The sequence below is a fragment of the Mirounga angustirostris genome, unplaced genomic scaffold (genome assembly GCF_029215605.1).
Source record: "Mirounga angustirostris isolate CCGP_5_RB_7025 unplaced genomic scaffold, mMirAng1.0.hap1 SCAF_9, whole genome shotgun sequence".
NCBI lineage: Eukaryota > Metazoa > Chordata > Mammalia > Carnivora > Phocidae > Mirounga > Mirounga angustirostris.
Window position 1 is genome coordinate 105477170 of NW_026991717.1, and position 17994 is coordinate 105495163.

The window sequence follows — 17994 nt, forward strand, 5'->3', positions numbered from 1 at the left end:
AATCCTCAAGCAGACTGCAATGACCAAGGAGGCTGACACAGGGCTGGGTCCCAAGACCCTGAGATCATGACCTGAGCCGAAATCAAGAGTCAGTGCTTAACCAACTGAGCCACCCAGGTGCCCCAGCTTATGACCTTTGACAAGTCATTTTGTTTTACCACCTGTAGAAATGGGAAAATCTAGCTTAGCCTTTATTTTGTATAGACTTTAAAGCTTTCTGGAAGAAAAGTTGTATGCATTCAAAGTAGTATCATATTCTTATACTTTGTTATAATAACTTATATGATGTTATGTTGGTACAAATTCAAAAGAATGTATTATCAGCATAGCTTTGCTTTTATTTTTAGTATGAGAAATTTAAGATTAAGAAACGAAGTTCTTAAAAAAAAAGTTTTTAGTAAAATAACTTTTTCTTCTGAAGGAACCTCTTCTCTATATGCCCATATATATGTGTGTGTGTACATATGTGTGTTGCTATGTATATATACTGAAATATATGTTTTTAAATGTTTTTAAAAACAATTTTTAAAAATGCTGAATATAATATATTTTTACTGGGCAAAAATTATTATATAAACTTTTGAGGAGATTCTGGGGGGCTGTGTCTTATTATTATTTGTATTGCTAACTCCATCTGTCATAGCATCTTCTATATCACTTCCCTATAATACAATACCATATGTTACACTTGATGGAATTTAAGTGTTAAGGAAAAGTCTATAGTATATAAAGTTTGTAATTATAGGTGATATGGAAAAGTTAAACTAATAATCATCAGTTATATTGAAAAAATGTATTTATTCCTATTTAGAAAAAGAAAAATTAACAACCTTTGTAACAACTCAAGGTATCTAGAATTATCAAACTTGGAAGAAACCTTAAATATTTTATAAATGAGTATTTGACTTCCTCAAAGTTCCCCGTATGATAAGAGACAGCTGGAATGGCAGCCTAGGTTTTCTGATTGCCAGTGCAGATCTAATTATATCATCGTGTCTTTAATAAGTGACTTTTATGTGGTCAGTCATAGCTTTATCTTTTTAAAGAAATGGATTCTAGAGTAAAAGAATTATCTTTGTAAGAAAACTAACTTTCATGTGGTAAATGCTGGATTTATTATTTAAGGAAATGCATTCTAGAATAAAAAAACATCAGTGGCTTGATCTTAGGGCATGTAGGTAGTTCTCATAGTGCTTTCACATATGTCTTTCATTTGAATAACATTTCTGGGAGAGAGTTAATTTAGGGATTATTGCTTTTATGGGTAAGGTAATTGAAGACTGTTTTTGAAAGGTCATTTAGGTAGTATATAATTTTAGATGCTTTTGTTTGTAAATAATAGGAAACTCAACTCAAACTATCTTAAAGAATTTATTGACCTGTTACTGAAAAGTACAGCTGTAGATAAGGCTTAATCCAGTAGCTCAATAATGTAACGATTATTTTGTTCATTCTATATCTTGGCTTCTATTTTCTCTTCACAGTGCCATCTTTTTTTTTTTTTCTTTAAAGATTTTATTTATTTGACAGAGAGAGACACAGTGAGAGAGGGAACACAAGCAGGGGGAGTGGGAGAGGGAGAAGCAGGCTTCCCGCTGAGCAGGGAGCCCGATGTGGGGCTCGATCCCAGGACCCCGGGCTCATGACCTGAGCCAAAGGCAGATGCTTAACGACTGAACCACACAGGCGCCCCCACAGTGCCATCTTTCTAAGTTTGCATCTAGATAAACAAAATAGTTGCTTTATCTTACAGGCTTAGAGGGAATGACAGGAACCCAAAGAATAAGAAAACACTAATTTGAAAAGATACATGCACCCCTATGTTTATTGCAGCATTATTTATAATAGCCAAATTGTGGAAGCAGCCCAAGTGCCCATTGATAGCTGAATGGATAAAGAAGATGTTGTGAGCATGTGCGTGCACGCACACACACGAATGTTACTCAGATAAAAAAATGAATCTTGGCATTTGCAACAACGTGGGTGGAGCTGGAGAGCATAATGCTAAGCAAAGTCAGTCAGAGAAAGACAAATACTGTATGATTTCACTCATATGTGGAATTTAAGAACCAAATGAACAAAGGAAAGAGAGAGAGAGAAACCAAAAAACAGACTCTTAATTATAGAGAACAAGCAGATGGTTACCAGAGGGGAGGTGGGTAGGGGTATGGTGAAATAGGTGAAGGGGATTAAGAGTACACTTATCTTGATGAGCACTGGGTAATATATAGAATTGTTGAATCACTATATTGTACACCTGAAACTAATATAACACTGTGTATTAACTATATTGGAATTAAAATTAAAAAGAAAAATAAAAGGTATGATGGGAAGCTTTTTTCCCTGCTATTTTCTCTCCTAATATTTCACTGGGGCATATTGGGTTGCTTGCTTATCTTCAACCAACCATACTGTTAAAGAGGATGGCATTCACTGATAGGATTAAGCCAGTCAGTGATCACCTCTTGATTTAGGAGTGAGATCAAACTCATCCAAATTGTGTGATTGGGAAATTCATAGTCTTACTAGTTTATAAAAGGAGAAGGTTTGCCTTGATATCTGGAGAGGCAAACAAAAGATGCCCCCCCCCCCATTCCCGCAGCAAGCTAATATTAGAGTAAGAATCCAGGTTTTTCATTCTTTGTTGAAAATGGTAAATGAATACATAAACTTGATCTTATAGTAAGAATATATAACTTCAGTTTCTAAGTTTTTTTATCGATGTGAAATTCATATTATGTAACATTAACCATTCTAAAGTGAGCAGTTCAGCAGCATTTTGTACATTTAAAATGTTGTGCAACCACTACCTCTATCTACTTCTGAAACATTTTCATCACTATAAAAGAAAACCCTATACCCATTAAGCAGTTACTCCCTGTTTCCGCATCCTCCCCAGTACCTGGTAACCACTAATCTGTTTTCTGTCTCTATGGACTTAACCTATTCTAGATATTTTATGTGTCTGCCTCTTCGTGTAGCATAATGTTTTCAAGGTTCATCCAAATTGTAGCATGTATCAATACTTCACTTTTTTATGGTTGAATAATTCCATTGTGTGTGTGTGTGTATATGTATATGTATATACACCACAGTTTGTTTCTCTGTTCATACGTTGGTGGACATCTGGGTTCTGTCCTCCTTTTGGTTATTGTCAGTAGAACTGCCACAAACATGTTTGTATATGCATTTGTTTGAGTACCTATTTTCAGTCCTTCTGAGTATACACCTAGGAGTGGAATTGCTAGGGAATATAGTAATTCTATATTTAACTTTTTGAGGAACGATCAAAAAGTTTTCCACAGCATCTGAACTATTTTTCATTCCTACCAGCAATGTATGAGGGTTCCAGTTTTTCCATATCCTCAGCAACACTTGTTATTGTTCTTTTCTTTTTCTTTTTTTTAAATAGCCATCCTAGTGGATGTGAAGTGACATTGCATTTCCCTAATGTCTAATGATGCCTAAAATGTTTTCATGTTTTTGTTGGGCATTTGTATATCTGTTTTGGAGAAATTTCTGTTCACATCTTTGTCCATTTTTTAATTAGGTTGTTTGCCTTTTGGTTGTTGAGCTGTAATAGTTCTTTATATGTTCTAGATACTACACACATACCAGATATATGATATGCAGATATTTTTCCCATTCTGTAGGTTGTCTTTTCACTTTTTTGATAATGTCCTTTGATGCACTAAATTTTTAAATTTTAATGAAGTCAGTGGACTTTTTTTTTCTTTTGTTGTTCGTGCTTTTGGTGTCATATCTAAGAATCCGTTGCCAAATCCGAAGTCATGAAGATTTTCTCTTAGGTTTTCTTCTAAGAGTCTTTCTTCCAGGAGTTTGTTATATTTAGGTCATTGGTCCACTTTTTTTAAAAAAGATTTTATTTATTTATTTATTGGAGAGCGAGCGAGAGAGAAACAGCATGAGAGAGGAGAGGGTCAGAGGGAGAAGCAGGCTCCCCGCTGAGCTGGGAGCCCGACGTGGGACTCGATCCTAGGACCCTGGGATCATGACCTGAGCCGAAGGCAGTCGCTTAACCAACTGAGCCACCCAGGCGCCTGGTCATTGGTCCACTTTGAGTTAATTTTTGTATATAGTGTGAAGTAGGAGTCCAATTTCATTCTTTTGCATGTGGATATAACTTTGATTTTTAAAATAATAAATTAATATTTTTAAGGTAAATTTTTTACAAACATTTCTGCTATATTATTTGTAAGTGTACAATTACAATTTATAAAATTTATAATTTTTTATCTGTATAATTAGATGTAATAGGTAAGAATATCGCATAAGATAGCTTATTATTCACTGGTGTTTTATGTAGAATGAGTAGTAAAGTTTCTTCACTTTAAGAACGTTTCAGAAAGCTATTTTGTATTTTGTCATAAAAATAATACTTCAGGGGCACCTGGGTGGCTCAGTCACTAAGTGTCTGCCTTTGGCTTAGGTCATGATCCCAGGATCCTGGGATCGAGCCCCACATCGGGCTCCCTGCTCGGCGGGAAGCCTGCTTCTCCCTCTCCCACTCCCCCTGCTTGTGTTTCTTCTCTCGCTGTTTCTCTCTCTCTAATAAATAAATAAAATCTTAAAAAAATAATACTTCATATTTGAAGATAAAAGGGCCAATGTTAATATAGATTATCTTTAGAATTAATTTCAAAACAGCAATGAGCAAGTGTGAAGAAATAGGTGATTTTGGGGCACCTGGGTGGCTCAGTCTGTTGGGCGTCTGCCTTCTGCTCAGGTCGTGGTCCCAGGGTCCTGGGATCGAGCCCCGCATCGGGCTCCCTGCTTGGCGGGAAGCCTGCTTCTCCCTCTCCCACTCTCCCTGCTTGTGTTCCCTCTGTCGCTGTGTCACTCTCTGTCAAATAAATAAAATCTTTAAGAAAAAAAAAAAGAAATAGGTGATTTTATCTTAAATTCTTGAAAATAAAGTTGTTGGGTTTTTTTTTTTCTTTTTTTGCCTAGCTATTGTATCTTTGAAAGAAACAAATCTTCAAAGTTTTGATAATGTAAAACGCAGGCATCAGCTATAACCTTACTGAGGTTTCCTTCTTCATGTTGAGTTCTAAATACTTAGATATTTCCATCCTTAGTCTAGGCCTTTTATGAAAAAAAAGTCTTAAATTCTGTTGGCTACATATATTTGAATAATTGGGCAAATCACTAAGCTAGCTTTTACTAATGGAGTTAGTAAACTTACCCTCTCATATTCTAAAAACTCAAGAATACTTATCAAAAGTAATGCTTATTTGTATTCAATATTAAAAATTTTTTTTCTAGAGGTAATTGTTTTAATTTAACTTTAAATGGTTTTTGAGAAATACTTTTCCCATAAATACCTGTCATAGAATATGCTCGTGGTGTCACTGAAAATGGAAGAAATATGCACCAATTTTATAGAAATACCAGAATTCAGGATATTGAAAGTTGCTGAAAATTTAAATACGTGGAGGGGTACCTGGGTGGTTCAGTTGGTTAACTGTCTGACTCTTGATTTCAGCTTAGGTCATGATCTCAGGGTTGTGAGATTGAGATCCATTTTGGGCTCTGCCCTGGGCATGGAGCCTGCTAAGATTCTCTCTCCCTCTCCCTCTGTGCCCGCCCCTTTACTGCTCACATGCGCATGTGCATGCACTTTCTCTCTCTCAAAAAAAAAAAAAGGTAAGTGGAAAATATTGTGTCTGGATAGTTTAGGAATTGTTTGGTCAGATGGAAAGGACTTGATAAATGTAGAGATACAGCTAACAATTGTTGAGCATTTACTATGTGCCAGAGACTGGTTTAAGTTCTTTTATATATAATAACTCATTTCATTAAGTTGATTATTGGATGGCCATTTGGTTTTTAAAAGGCTTGAGTTTTCTTTTTATTACTGAAATTAAAAAAAAAATCGTCTCTACTATTCAAAAAGTAAAAGTTACTTACAAATTTAAAATATGACATGGGTTTTAAAACAATCTGAGGAATAGGTCTCGAGCTTGTCTGTTATTTTATTGAGTTTCTCTAGTATTTATTGGATATTTAAAGTGATTAATTGAAAATGTTAATAAATGTTGAGCAAACATTGGTATACTTGCTTTCTAGAAACAAAAATGTTAACATTATTATTGCTTTATAGACTTAATTTTTTTAGAGCAGTTTTATATTTATAACAAGAATTGGGAAGAAGGTGCAGAGATTTCTCATATAGCCGTTATCAGCATCGTTCATCAGAAATGGTACATTTTTTTTTTTTTTTTTTTTACCAAGGATGAACGTACATTGATACATCATTATCATCCAGAGTCCATAGTTTTCTTTAGGATATACTCTTGATGTTGTACATTCTGTGGGTTTGGACAAAACTGTAATGACATATATCCATCATTATAATACCATATAGAGTTTTTTCACTGCTATAAAAATCTTCTTCCCTCTGCCAACCACAACCTCTGTTCTTATTGTCTTGAATTTTGCTTATTTTAGAATGTCATATAGTTTTAATCATACTGGGTAGGCTTTTCAGATTGACTTTTTTCAGTTAGTAACATGCATTTAAGTCTTTTCATGGCTTGATAGCTCTTTTCTTTTTAGTACTGAATAATATTTTATCATCTGGATATACCACAGTTTATGCATCCATTCACCTACTGAAGGATATCTGGGTTGCTTCCAAGTTTTGAAATTACTCCTGCTTTCTTTTGATTAGTGTTAGCACAGTATATTTTTCACCATTTATTTACTTTTAAAGTGTCTTTGTATTTAAAGTGAGTTTCTTGTAGATAGCATATAGTTGGGCCTTGTGTTTTGATCTACTCTGACAATCCCTTTTTTAATTAAAAAAAATTTTTTTTATAGGTCATGGTATTTCTTTTAATTTAAATTCAATTAATTAACAAATAACGTATTCTTGGTTTCAGAGGTAGAGTTCAGTGATTCATTAAGCTTATATAAATACCCAGTGCCCATTACATCACGTGCCCTTCTTAATGTCCATTACCCAGTTACCCCATCCCCCTACCCCCTCCCCTCCAGCCACCTTGGGTTTGTTTCCTATGATTAAGAGTCTCTTATGGTTTGTTTCCCTCTCTGATTTCGTCTTGTTTTATTTTTTCCTCTCTTCCCCTATGATCCTCTGTTTTGTTTCTTAAAATTCACATATGGGTGATATATGATAGTCTTTCTCTGATTGACTTATTTTGCTTAGCATAATACCCTTTAGTTCCATCCATGTCGCTGCAAATGGCAAGATTTCATTTTTTGATGGCTGAGTAGTATTCCATTGTATATATACATAGTTCTTTATCCATCTGTTGATGGACATCTGGGCTATTTCCATAGTTTGGCTATTGTGGACATTGCTACTATAAACATTGGGTGCAGGTGCACCTTTGGGTCACTACATTTGTATCTTTGGGGTAAATACCCAGTAGAGCAATTGCTGGGTCATAGGGTAGCTCTATTTTCAACTTTTTGAGGAACCTCCATACTGTTTTCCAGAGTGGCTGCACCAGCTTGCATTCCCACCAACAGTGTCAGAGGGTTCCCCTTTCTCTGTATCCTCACCAACATCTGTCATTTCCTGACTTGTTAATTTTAGCCGTTCTGACCGGTGTGAGGTGGTATCTCATTATGGTTTTGATTTGTATTTCCCTGATGCCATGTGATGTTGAGCATCTTTTCATGTATCTGATGGCCATTTGTATGTCTTCTTTGGAGAAATGTCTGTTCATGTCTTCTGCCCATTTCTTGACTGGATTCTTTGTTTTTTTGGTTTTGAGTTTGAGAAGTTCTAAAGATCTTGGATACTAGCCCTTTATCTGATATATCATTTGCAAATATCTTCTCCCATTCTGTCAGTTGTCTTTTGGTGTTGTCGACTGTTTCCTTTGGTGTGCGAAAGCTTTTTATCTTGATGAAATCCCAGTAGTTCATTTTTGCCTTTGTTTCCCTTGTCTTTGGTGATGTGTCTAGGAAGAAGTTGCTGTGGTTGAGGTCACAGAGGTTGCTGTTGTGTTCTCTAGGATTTTGACAGATTCCTGTCTCACATTTAGGTCCTTCTTCCATTTTGAGTCTATTTTTATGTGTGGTATAAGGAAATGGTCCAGTTTCATTCTTCTGCATGTGGCTGTCCAGTTTTCCCAACACCATTTGTTGAAGAGACTGTCTTTTTTCCATTGGATATTCTTTCCTGCTTTGTCTAAGTCTAGTTGACCATAGAGTCGAGAGTCCCTTTCTGGGTTCTCTATTCTGTTCCATTGATTTATGTGTCTGTTTTTGTGCCATTACCACACTGTTGTGATGATCACAGCTTTGTAATAGAGCTTGAAGTCCGGAATTGTGATGCCACCAGTTTTGCTTTTCTTTTTTAACATTCCTTTGGCTATTCAGGGTCTTCTGTACACATTTTAAGATTATTTGTTCCAGCTCTGTGAAAAAAGTTGATGGTATTTTGATAGGGATTGCACTGAATGTGTAGATTGCTCTAGGTAGCATAGACATTTTAACAGTATTTGTTCTTCCAATCCATGAACATGGAACGTTTTTCCATTTCTTTGTGTCTTCCTCAGTTTCATTCATGAGTATTCTATAGTTTTCTGAGTACAGATCCTTTGCCTCTTTGGTTAGGTTTGTTCCTAGGTATCTTACGGTTTTGTGTGTAATTGTAAATGGGATCGACTCCTTAATTTCTCTTTCTTCTGTCTCATTGTTAGTGTATAGAAATGCAGCTGATTTCTGTGCATTGATTTTATATCCTGGGGCAATAGTTTTAACAAGATGTATGCAGATGTGCCTGTGAAATGAGACCTGCAGATGCTGTCATAGGCACTAGGGGCTGTGTGGGCGGGGTGTGCAATTTGAACAAGCTACAACTCAGGTTTCCATAGGGACTGGTGCGCCACTATGGCTGCCAGAACTGAGGACCCATCAAGGTGGTTGGGTGATGTTGTGGTGTCAAGGTTTGCCCAGGTCTTCTGGGGAGGAACCCAGAGCGCCTGGACTGATGGAAGCATGACTAGAAAGGGCCATCTGCTGAAGCATGAGAGGGTGGGTCTTGGTGTAAGCAAGTTAGGTAGTGAGTGTTGGCACACTTGTTCCTGTAGGTGGCTGTGTGTTTATGCTTAGGGGCAGGGGAGGGAGAAGGTGCCTGATAGCTCCTTTGTTCCTGGCGGGGTCTTCCAATGATCCCTGCCCCTCCAGGATACCCTCTGAGATGAGTAAATAGCTCTCTGTCCTATATGCCACAGGCATTTTTCAAACTGCTGATTGTACACTGTATCTCCATGAGCTGTTTGTTGTGCTATCTCTTTCAGTGTGAGGACTCACTTGTTATGCCCTTTGGTCTCTCCCTGAACCAAGCTTGCTGATTTTTGAAATTTCAGGTTTTAGGTCCCTGTGGTTATAAGAACTCAGGAGGGGTCCCTGGCTGCCTCAGTTGGAAGAACATGAGACTCCTGATCTGGGGGTCTTAAGTTCAAGTCCCATGTTGGATGTACAGACTACTAAAAAAATAAATAAAACTTAAAAATAAAGAAGAACATATGAAAGTTGGCTCTTCTTGTTTATAAAGCCAAATATTATGGGACTTTGTCTTCCTGGTCCAGGCTCCCTGGTGTGATAGTCTCTTTCTCACTTCTCTTTCTGTGGGCAGCTCCCTCCAACCCCCAGATGTAGCAGTCCTTTTGGCTCCCCTTCATGTCTCTGCCCTTCCTATCCTCTTTGATGTGGCCTCTACCTTTAGTTGTGGAGTTTTTCCTGCCAGTCTTAGGGTTGTTTTCTGTGTTATTTATGCTGATGTGAGTGTTTTTAGTTGTATTCATGGGACGAGGTGAGCTTAGGGTCCTCTTACTCCACCATCTTCCCAGCCTCTGTCTGTTGTGGTTTTAAATGAGCATTTTATGTGATTCCACTTTCTCTTCCTTAGCATATCAGTCTTATACTTCTTTTTTTTACTTTTGATAGTAGCTGCCCTAGAGTTTACAATAATACATTTACAACTAATCCAAATCCACTGTCACATAACACTATACAACTGAGCAGTAGTGTGAGAGTCTTATAATAACAAAATAATTCCAGTTCCTTCCTCCTATTTCTTGTATTATTGCTATTGTTCATTACACTTATATATAATCATACATAGGCACATATATATGCACATAATATATATACATAAGTTTACATAATCAGATATGTTATTGCTGTTTAGAATAATACACTTGATCTTAGCCAAAAGGCTGAGAAGCGATCAATTAAGAATAACAAAGTTATTATTTTACCTTCATCTATTTCTTCTCGAGTGCTCTTCTTTTACTTATGTAGAGATCAGAGTTTCTGGCCCATTATTTTTCTTTCTCTAAAGAATATTTTTTAACACTTCCTACTAGACAGGTCTATTGGCAATAAATTTTTTCAGTGTTTGATAAAGTATTCATTTTTTTCTTCACTTTTAAAGGGTAATTTTGCAGTGTAGTGAATTCTAGGTTGGAGGTGGTTTTCTGTAAACACCTTAAATATTTCACTTATTTCTCTTGCATGTTTTGGGGAGAAGTTGAATGTAATTCTTATCATTGTTCCTGTATAAGTGAGGTGTTTTACCCCCTCTGGCTTCTTTCATCATTTTTTTCTTTATATCTAATTTTCTGTAATTTGGTAATGATCTGCCTAGGGTTTTTGTTTGTTTGTTTTGGTTTGGTTTGGGTTTTGTTTTTTTTTGGCATTTGTCTTCCTTGGTGTTCTCTGAACTTTTTGGATCCTCAGTTTGGTCTCTGATGTTAATACAGGGGAAATTTTCAGTTGTTGTTTCAAACATTTCTTCTCTGCCTTTCATTCTTCTCTTTCTGGTGTTCCAGTTGCACATATCTTACACTTTTTGTAGTTCTACAGTCCTTGCATATTCTCTTTGTTTAGTCTTTTTCGTTTTTAGTTTTCGAGGATTCTGTTGGTATATTTTTTTGCTCAAAGATTGTTTCCTCAGCTGTGTCTAGTCTACTAATAAGACCATCAAAGGCATTCTTCATCTCTGTTTACATTGCTCACCTGTTCTTGCATCTTGTCTACTTCATTTGTTAGAACGCTTAACATATTGATTATAGTTTTTTTATATTCCTAGTTTGGTAATTCTAACATCCCTGTCATGTCTGGTTCTGAACTTGCTCTGTGTCTTCCAATTATGTACTTTTGTGTTTTGGTGTGGCTTGTAAGTTTTTCTTGATAGCTAGATGTGATGTATTGTATAAAAGGAATTGTTCTAAGTAGGCCTTTAGTGGTGTTGTGGAGAGGTATTGGGGGGAAGGGAAGTGGTCTCTATTCTTGTGATTAGGTCTCAGGATTTTAGTGAGCCTATGCTTCTGGACTGTGAAGTTCACAAGTGTTTCAAAGTTGTTTTTTCTCCCTCCTAGTTAGATGGACTGGATGGCTAGACTTGGCTGCAGTTCGTTATTTACCTTCTCCCAGTTTAGTTAGGCTCTGATAATACCCCAGCTGATTAGGCTTTGGTTAAGTAGTTTCACCTGAGAGCAGGCCTTATTGAGAAGGCTAGAGTGCACTGGTGTATTTCAAAGTGGTTCCTTTCTACACCTCCCCTTTCACATTCAAGTTATGATTGTATTTCTTGATAAATAAATCTTTATTGATCACATATAACTTTGTTCTCAGTCATTTTGGTCTCAGTACCTTAATTACTAAGGACTCCCCAAGAGCTTTTATTTATAAAGATCGTATCTGTTAATATTTACCATATTGAACATTAAAATTGAGAAAATTTGAAAATATTGATTCATTAAAAATTATAAACATATTACCTATTAATATAAATATTTTATAAAATATATTTTCCAAAACAAAAATTTGGGGGTAGTATTGTTTTACATTTTTGCAAATTCTTTTGATGTAAGGGTTAAGACAGATTGTGATATTTGCTTCTGTAGTGAATCTATATTGTTACATGTTATTTCCATTGAAATGTATGAAGATGATATGGCCTCCATAGATATGTAGTTGGAAAATGGAGGAACCTGTTGATAGCTTTTTCAGATAATGTAAATATTCTTTGTCCTGCTTAGGTAAATATATATTTGAATCATTGTGAAAGTAAAGGGATGTCTTATTTAGTGTATGACCTGCATTTCTGGATATTGTAGTACTAATTGAATTTGCCCTTAGCTTTCCCAAGGTAGACTTACAGTAATGGTCCCTATAAAGATACGTTCCTGGCTTGGTATACTGGCAACTTGTTTTCTTTAAATTCTCCAAAGCTCTGAATGTTCCTGGTGGTCATGTTGTGTTCCTTTACCATTCATATAATTGTTTATCAGGTCTCCCAGTGTGTAGTATTATTTCTGAAGCTCTTCATAAAGTTAGCTAGAGGACTTTCAATTTCTAATTGACTCTCACTCTGTTTCTTCAACCATATATTTGAAGCGGCGTTGAGCCTCTGTAAAACTTGGGTCTCAGCATTTAATACTATAACCTCCACACACTTTTTGGCTATTCTAGGTCAAAACTATTCATCAGTGGCAACAAGAATGGGTTCAGAAGAGTAGAGTCCATGTATTTTAGGAAATACTTCACTCAGGATAGTGCATTTGGAACTGTCATTGGCTTGGAGCATTTGGAGTGTGATGTGTTAATGCTTACTGGCCAAGAGTGTGCAGTATAATTTGTTGAGCTATTGCTTATTGGCTGAGAGCTTATGATAGTATTCAGAATATACCTTTATCATAGAGTTTCATTTTTTTTTTTCTATTTTGACCACTATATTATGAGCCCTTATGCACAAAGTTTGTGTTATTCTCCTTGTATCCTTAATAGAGTGAAGGATATTGGATTTGGAGATATCGAGTTTGAGGTAACTTTTTTCTAAATAAAAAAAATGTACCCGTGGGTTATCAAAGAGGAATTGTGCAATAGGCAGTGTCTAATAGGAACTCAGGAGAGAGATTTGGGCTAGAGGTAGACACTAGGGATTGTTACTTAGGTTATTGTAAAAGTTTTGAGTAAGAATAAGATTGAAAGAGAGAATGTGGAATGTGAAGCAGACCATGGTCAGTTCTTACTAGTTAAATGAGTTAAAGCCAGTTATTTGACTCCCTAGTGCTCAGTGACCTCATCTGTATAGTAAGGAAAATCATAAAGTCATATCTATGTCATAAGATCCCTAATACATGTTATCCTTCTAACTTCCTTCATACTTTTCCAGCCTTTTTCTAGAAAATATATACAGTGCTATTTAACAAAGCATTTAAATTTGGCTTAGGAGTTTACTGGCAAGAGGGCAAAAAGGGAAATTAGATGTATTCCATGGTCCTTGCTGTTTGTAAGGAGGGTACAAATCCACTTTTTGCTGCAGGGGGCGGGGGCTCGGGCTCATGTTTTCTTGGCACAGCTATACTAAATTACTAGCTCTTTCCTTTCCCCCCGTATTTAGCTCTATTTTTCTGGCTCAAAATGGGCTTAAACATAATATTTGAATTTGTGCGTTATATTACTTGCTTGTTAGTTGTAAGTTGCCATGCTAAATGGTAATAGCCAACAGAAGATTGAATAGTTACTAATTTTGAGTTCTAAGACTGGAAAAAATGGGTTTACATAATTTCTTTCTTTTTAATTTTGAGAGTAAATTTTATTCTCCAAAGGCTGTGAGGGGAAATTTATAATGTTTTGTAATGTTTTAACACTTGCAGTTCCAGGCCATCCCTTCTGTTTTTATGGATGAATTCTTTGCTTGATATCTCAAAACACTGTGTTGCAGTAGTTTTTTTCCTCAAGCTTTGGAGTAGATAATGAATTCCCTTTTAGGTATAAAGTGATACATACCAATGTAACCTTAGGTTACAGAAAAGTTATTTGCAGGTCTTAGAAAAGTTAGGCAGCATATTTTGAGAGAAAAAATTGCCTTAATAATACCTAGCTCCTACCCTATAGAGTTCAGTGTACATGGGTTTAAGGAATAATTTATTATAGGGAAAATTTTTTCTTTAATAAAAGTTATTACTTGTTTATCTTTCAAGACCATAGACTTCTCTTAATTTAATTTAATTTATTTATTTGAGAGAGTGTGTGTGTACATGAGGGGGCAGGAGTAATGTGGCTGGCAGAAGGAGAGGGAGAAGCAGACTCCCTGCTGAGCAGGGAGCCCCCTGCGGGGCTCTATCCCAGGACCCTGGGATCATGACCTGAGCTGAAGGCAGACTCTAAACTGAGCACCCCAAGACCACAGATTCTGTTAGAGAGCTGGTGAGCTGAAGAAGAATAGAAAGTCCTGATAAAACTAGATTACTTCAAAGAAAGTCTTTAAACACAAAATTTGTGATTATTTACCTTTTCTAAGTCAGTTAATCTATTTTAATAGGTATTGAAATTCTGCATGAAATATAATTCCTTTTGAAAAAGTAAAGCAAATAAGTCAATTAAAAAATCTTGACAAAGGAATATAAGCAGTTAAATATTGATATAGGAAAACAAAATCTAAAAATAACTTGTTTAGAGTGAGAAGAAGGTAGGCACCATTCTGGTTTTTAAAAACAAGAGAAAACCATAGTGATATCTTTGGGAGTGGGTAATGACTAAGGATTTGGGCTTTTCCACAAATTTTCCTGTGCTCTGGAAAATACAAGATTTTGTATGAAAAACTTTCTTGCACTCTTGGAGGCCAAAGATTATCCATATACTGCTGTTTCGGTTGCTCTGTTGCCAGATGCAGTGAACTAGCAATTATTAACTTTTTCTTTTGTTCTTTTTTATATAACTAATTTTCATGTAAATACTTTGTAAATATGTATTTCATAGATATGTAGAAAAAGATTGGTCACATAAACTCTAAAAGTAGTATGTTACTTGTGGGAAGTGAGAGAGAATAGAATGAAGCGGAGCTTTAAGTTTTTTTCTCTGTGTGTTTATATATTTGAGCTCTAAGGAAAGAGTTATTTGTTCTTATAGCAGTTAAAATCAGAAAGGGAAAAAGTTGTGTAGGAAAATAAATTATTCTAAAAATTCTTAAATACTGTTAATCCTTATGATTTAAAGCAGATTTTTAAAAAGTAGAGATACAGAACTGATTGTGGAAACAAATAATATATCTAGTATATAACTTTTAGAAATATTTAAGTGTTCTGTATTACGTTGTTTTTTAACTTTTTTTTTTTTTTAAGATTTTATTTATTTATTTGACAGAGAGAGAGAGCACGAGCAAGGGGAGTGGCAGGCAAGGGAGAGGGAGAAGCAGGCTCCCCACTGACCAAGGAGCCCAACGCGGGGCTCGATCCCAGGACTCTGGGATCATGACCTGAGCCGAAGGCAGATGCTTAACCGACTGAGCCACCCAGGTGCCCCAGTTTTTTAACGTTTTTTTAAAAGATTTTATTAGAGAGAGAGAACGAGTGGTGGGGAGGGCAGGGAGAGAGAGAGAGAAAGAGAGAGAAGCAGACTCCCTGCTGAGCAGGAAGCCCTATGCGGGGCTCCATCCCAGGACCTGGAGGTCATGACCTCAGCTTAACTGACTGAGCCACCCAGGTGCCCCTGTATTACCTTGTTAAATGAATTCTCAACTGAGTCTACTCTCCAGGGCCTTGAAATATAGAATATTATTTGTGGTTTGATTTTTTTTTTGAGTATTTTAGATGGCTCCTTGCTTATAAATATCTTTAGTCAGTGTAGTTTTATTTATTTATTTTTTAAAAGATTTATTTATTTATTTTAGAGAGAGAGCACAAGCGGGAGTGACAGAGGGAGAGGAGAGAGTGAATCCTAAGCTGACTCTGGCTCAGCGCAGAGCCCAGCCCGGGGCTCAATCCCACGACCCTGATATCGTGACCTGACCCGAAACCAAGAGTCAGAGGCTCAACTGACTGAGCCACCCAGGCACCCCTAGTTAGTATAGTTTTAAAGTGTGCTCATTTTCAACTTCTGTAGTTAGATTTCATTTTCTCTAACCACAAAGATTAGGGGAAATGTACCACTCCCAATCTTGCGAATCCTAAAGTGAATTTTCTGGGGTTTTGTTGATCATGATAATGACAGCTGTATCTGTGTTCTCTTAGGAACTTTTTTTCCCCTCTAATATTTGATGGCACTGTTAAGATAGAAATTGCAAAGGTCAATGTTATTATTTTATTAATAACCAACCTTAAAAATTCTTATTTCCCTATGTCATTCTTCTCATTTAGCTTATTCCACATGTCAGCTACATACCTGGAAGAAATAAATGTTCCCCTTACTCATTAAATTTTCTCTTTTCCCCTTTTATATTCATTTTTTTATTATGTATAGTTTTTTGAGTACTTATTATCTGTGAGGCACTGGGGATAGAGAACAGGTAGGCCAGATTCCTGCTCTCATGAAGTGTAAATACATCCTCCATCCTCATAGAGGTTACAGAAAATCAACGCGTAAATAATTTCAGGGCACCATGTCAGCTACATACCTGGAAGAAATAAATGTTCCCCTTACTCATTAAATTTTCTCTTTTCCCCTTTTATATTCATTTTTTTTTATTATGTATAGTTTTTTGAGTACTTATTATCTGTGAGGCACTGGGGATAGAGAACAGGTAGGCCAGATTCCTACTCTCATGAGGTGTAAATACATCCTCCATCCTCATAGAGGTTACAGAAAATCAACGCGTAAATAATTTCAGGGCACCTGGGTGGCTCAGTTGGGTAAGCGTCTGCCTTTGGCTCAGGTCATGATCTTGGGGTCCTGGGATCGAGTCCCCTGTTGGACTCCCTGCTCTGCGGGAAGCCTGCTTCTCCCTCTGCCTCTCTGTTTCTCATGAATAAATAAATAAATAAAATCTTTAAAAAAATAGTTTCAGATAATGCTAAGAAAGAAGTGATTAGGGCTGGTATAGCCCTAATGTATGTGGAGTTGGGCAAGATTGCAACTAGAGGACTGTATATCAAAATGTTTAAATATTGGTTAAGAACCAAGCTACACCCTTGGCACAGTCTTGAGTTCCCATGCTGTCCACTTACTTCCCAGGGCTGCATCCTCAAGACCCAGAGGCTAAAGGAACTGTTGGTTTTCTTATAGCCAGCCTTTCTACTTTATTAGTGTGATTAGTAGCATGGATATCTTGGGACAGGGCAAGGATGGTTGAGTGGTGCCTGGACCCATCAAAAACAGTGTGAACTGATCTTCTCAGGTTCCTAGGAATCCAGTATAGAGAGGTTGACCTCTTTAGGTCCTTGTTTTTCCAACTCCAGACTTCCAGGAGATTCTAAACTCTTCCCCAAATTGTACTTCCCAAGAAGAAAGGAGGGAATGCAGGTATCTGGGAAATATGGCTTTCCTAGGCAGTCCTGGTGGATTTGGGGCAGCCAACTTTAACTGATTAAAACTTTTATGAGGAACCATTCCTTCTGTGATTTCTCAGGGCAGAAGCTGTGGTGATTTTTCTGCTTTCTCCATAGATACTGGGGTACCATCAGTTCCTTCTCCTTTGGCCTGGGGTGGGGCAGGGGTGGAGAAGACCTCTTTCAACTATCACTTGTAATTTCTATTTGTTCAATTGCTTACTGAACTTTCAAAAAAAAAACACCCCAAAAACAAAACAACAACAACAACAACAAAACAACTTCTATCTTATAAGGCTGAAAGAGAAAAAAAGTCTTTGTTTTAGTGATTGTGATTTGCAGAGTACTTTATTATTATTATTATTATTATTATTATTTATTTTTTTATGTTTGTCACCATACAATATATCATTGGTTTTTGATGTGGTGATCCACGATCCATTGTTTTCGTATAACACCCTGTGCTCCATGCAGTACGTGCCCTCCTTAATACCCATCACCGGGCTAACCAATCCCCCCTCCCACCTCCCCTCTAAAACCCTGTTTGTTTCTCAGAGTCCAGAGTCTCTCATGGTTCATCTCTCCCTCCAATCCCCCCCCCCATTTTTCCCTTCCTTTTCCTAATGTCCTCCATGCTATTCCTTATGTTCCACAAATAAGTGAAACCATATGATAATTGACTTTCTCTGCTTGACTTATTTCACTTAGCCTAATCTCC

General features: G+C 36.6%; 1 protein-coding gene and 1 pseudogene across 8 annotated transcripts in view; one reads left to right on the forward strand and one right to left on the reverse strand.

Annotated features, from left to right (window-relative positions):
• Nucleotides 1–17994, forward strand: part of MNAT1 (MNAT1 component of CDK activating kinase) — a 209753-nt gene that overhangs the window by 42736 nt on the left and 149023 nt on the right. The window contains exon 1 of one of the 8 annotated variants that reach the window (XM_064571145.1): nt 15172–15308. The exons of the other annotated variants lie outside the window; for them this stretch is intronic. The gene's annotated coding sequence lies outside the window, so the exon portion shown is untranslated. Of the gene's footprint in view, nt 1–15171; nt 15309–17994 lie in introns of those variants that run through there. 8 annotated transcript variants of the gene reach the window in all.
• LOC123862788 (U2 spliceosomal RNA) lies at nt 10123–10232 on the reverse strand (annotated as a pseudogene).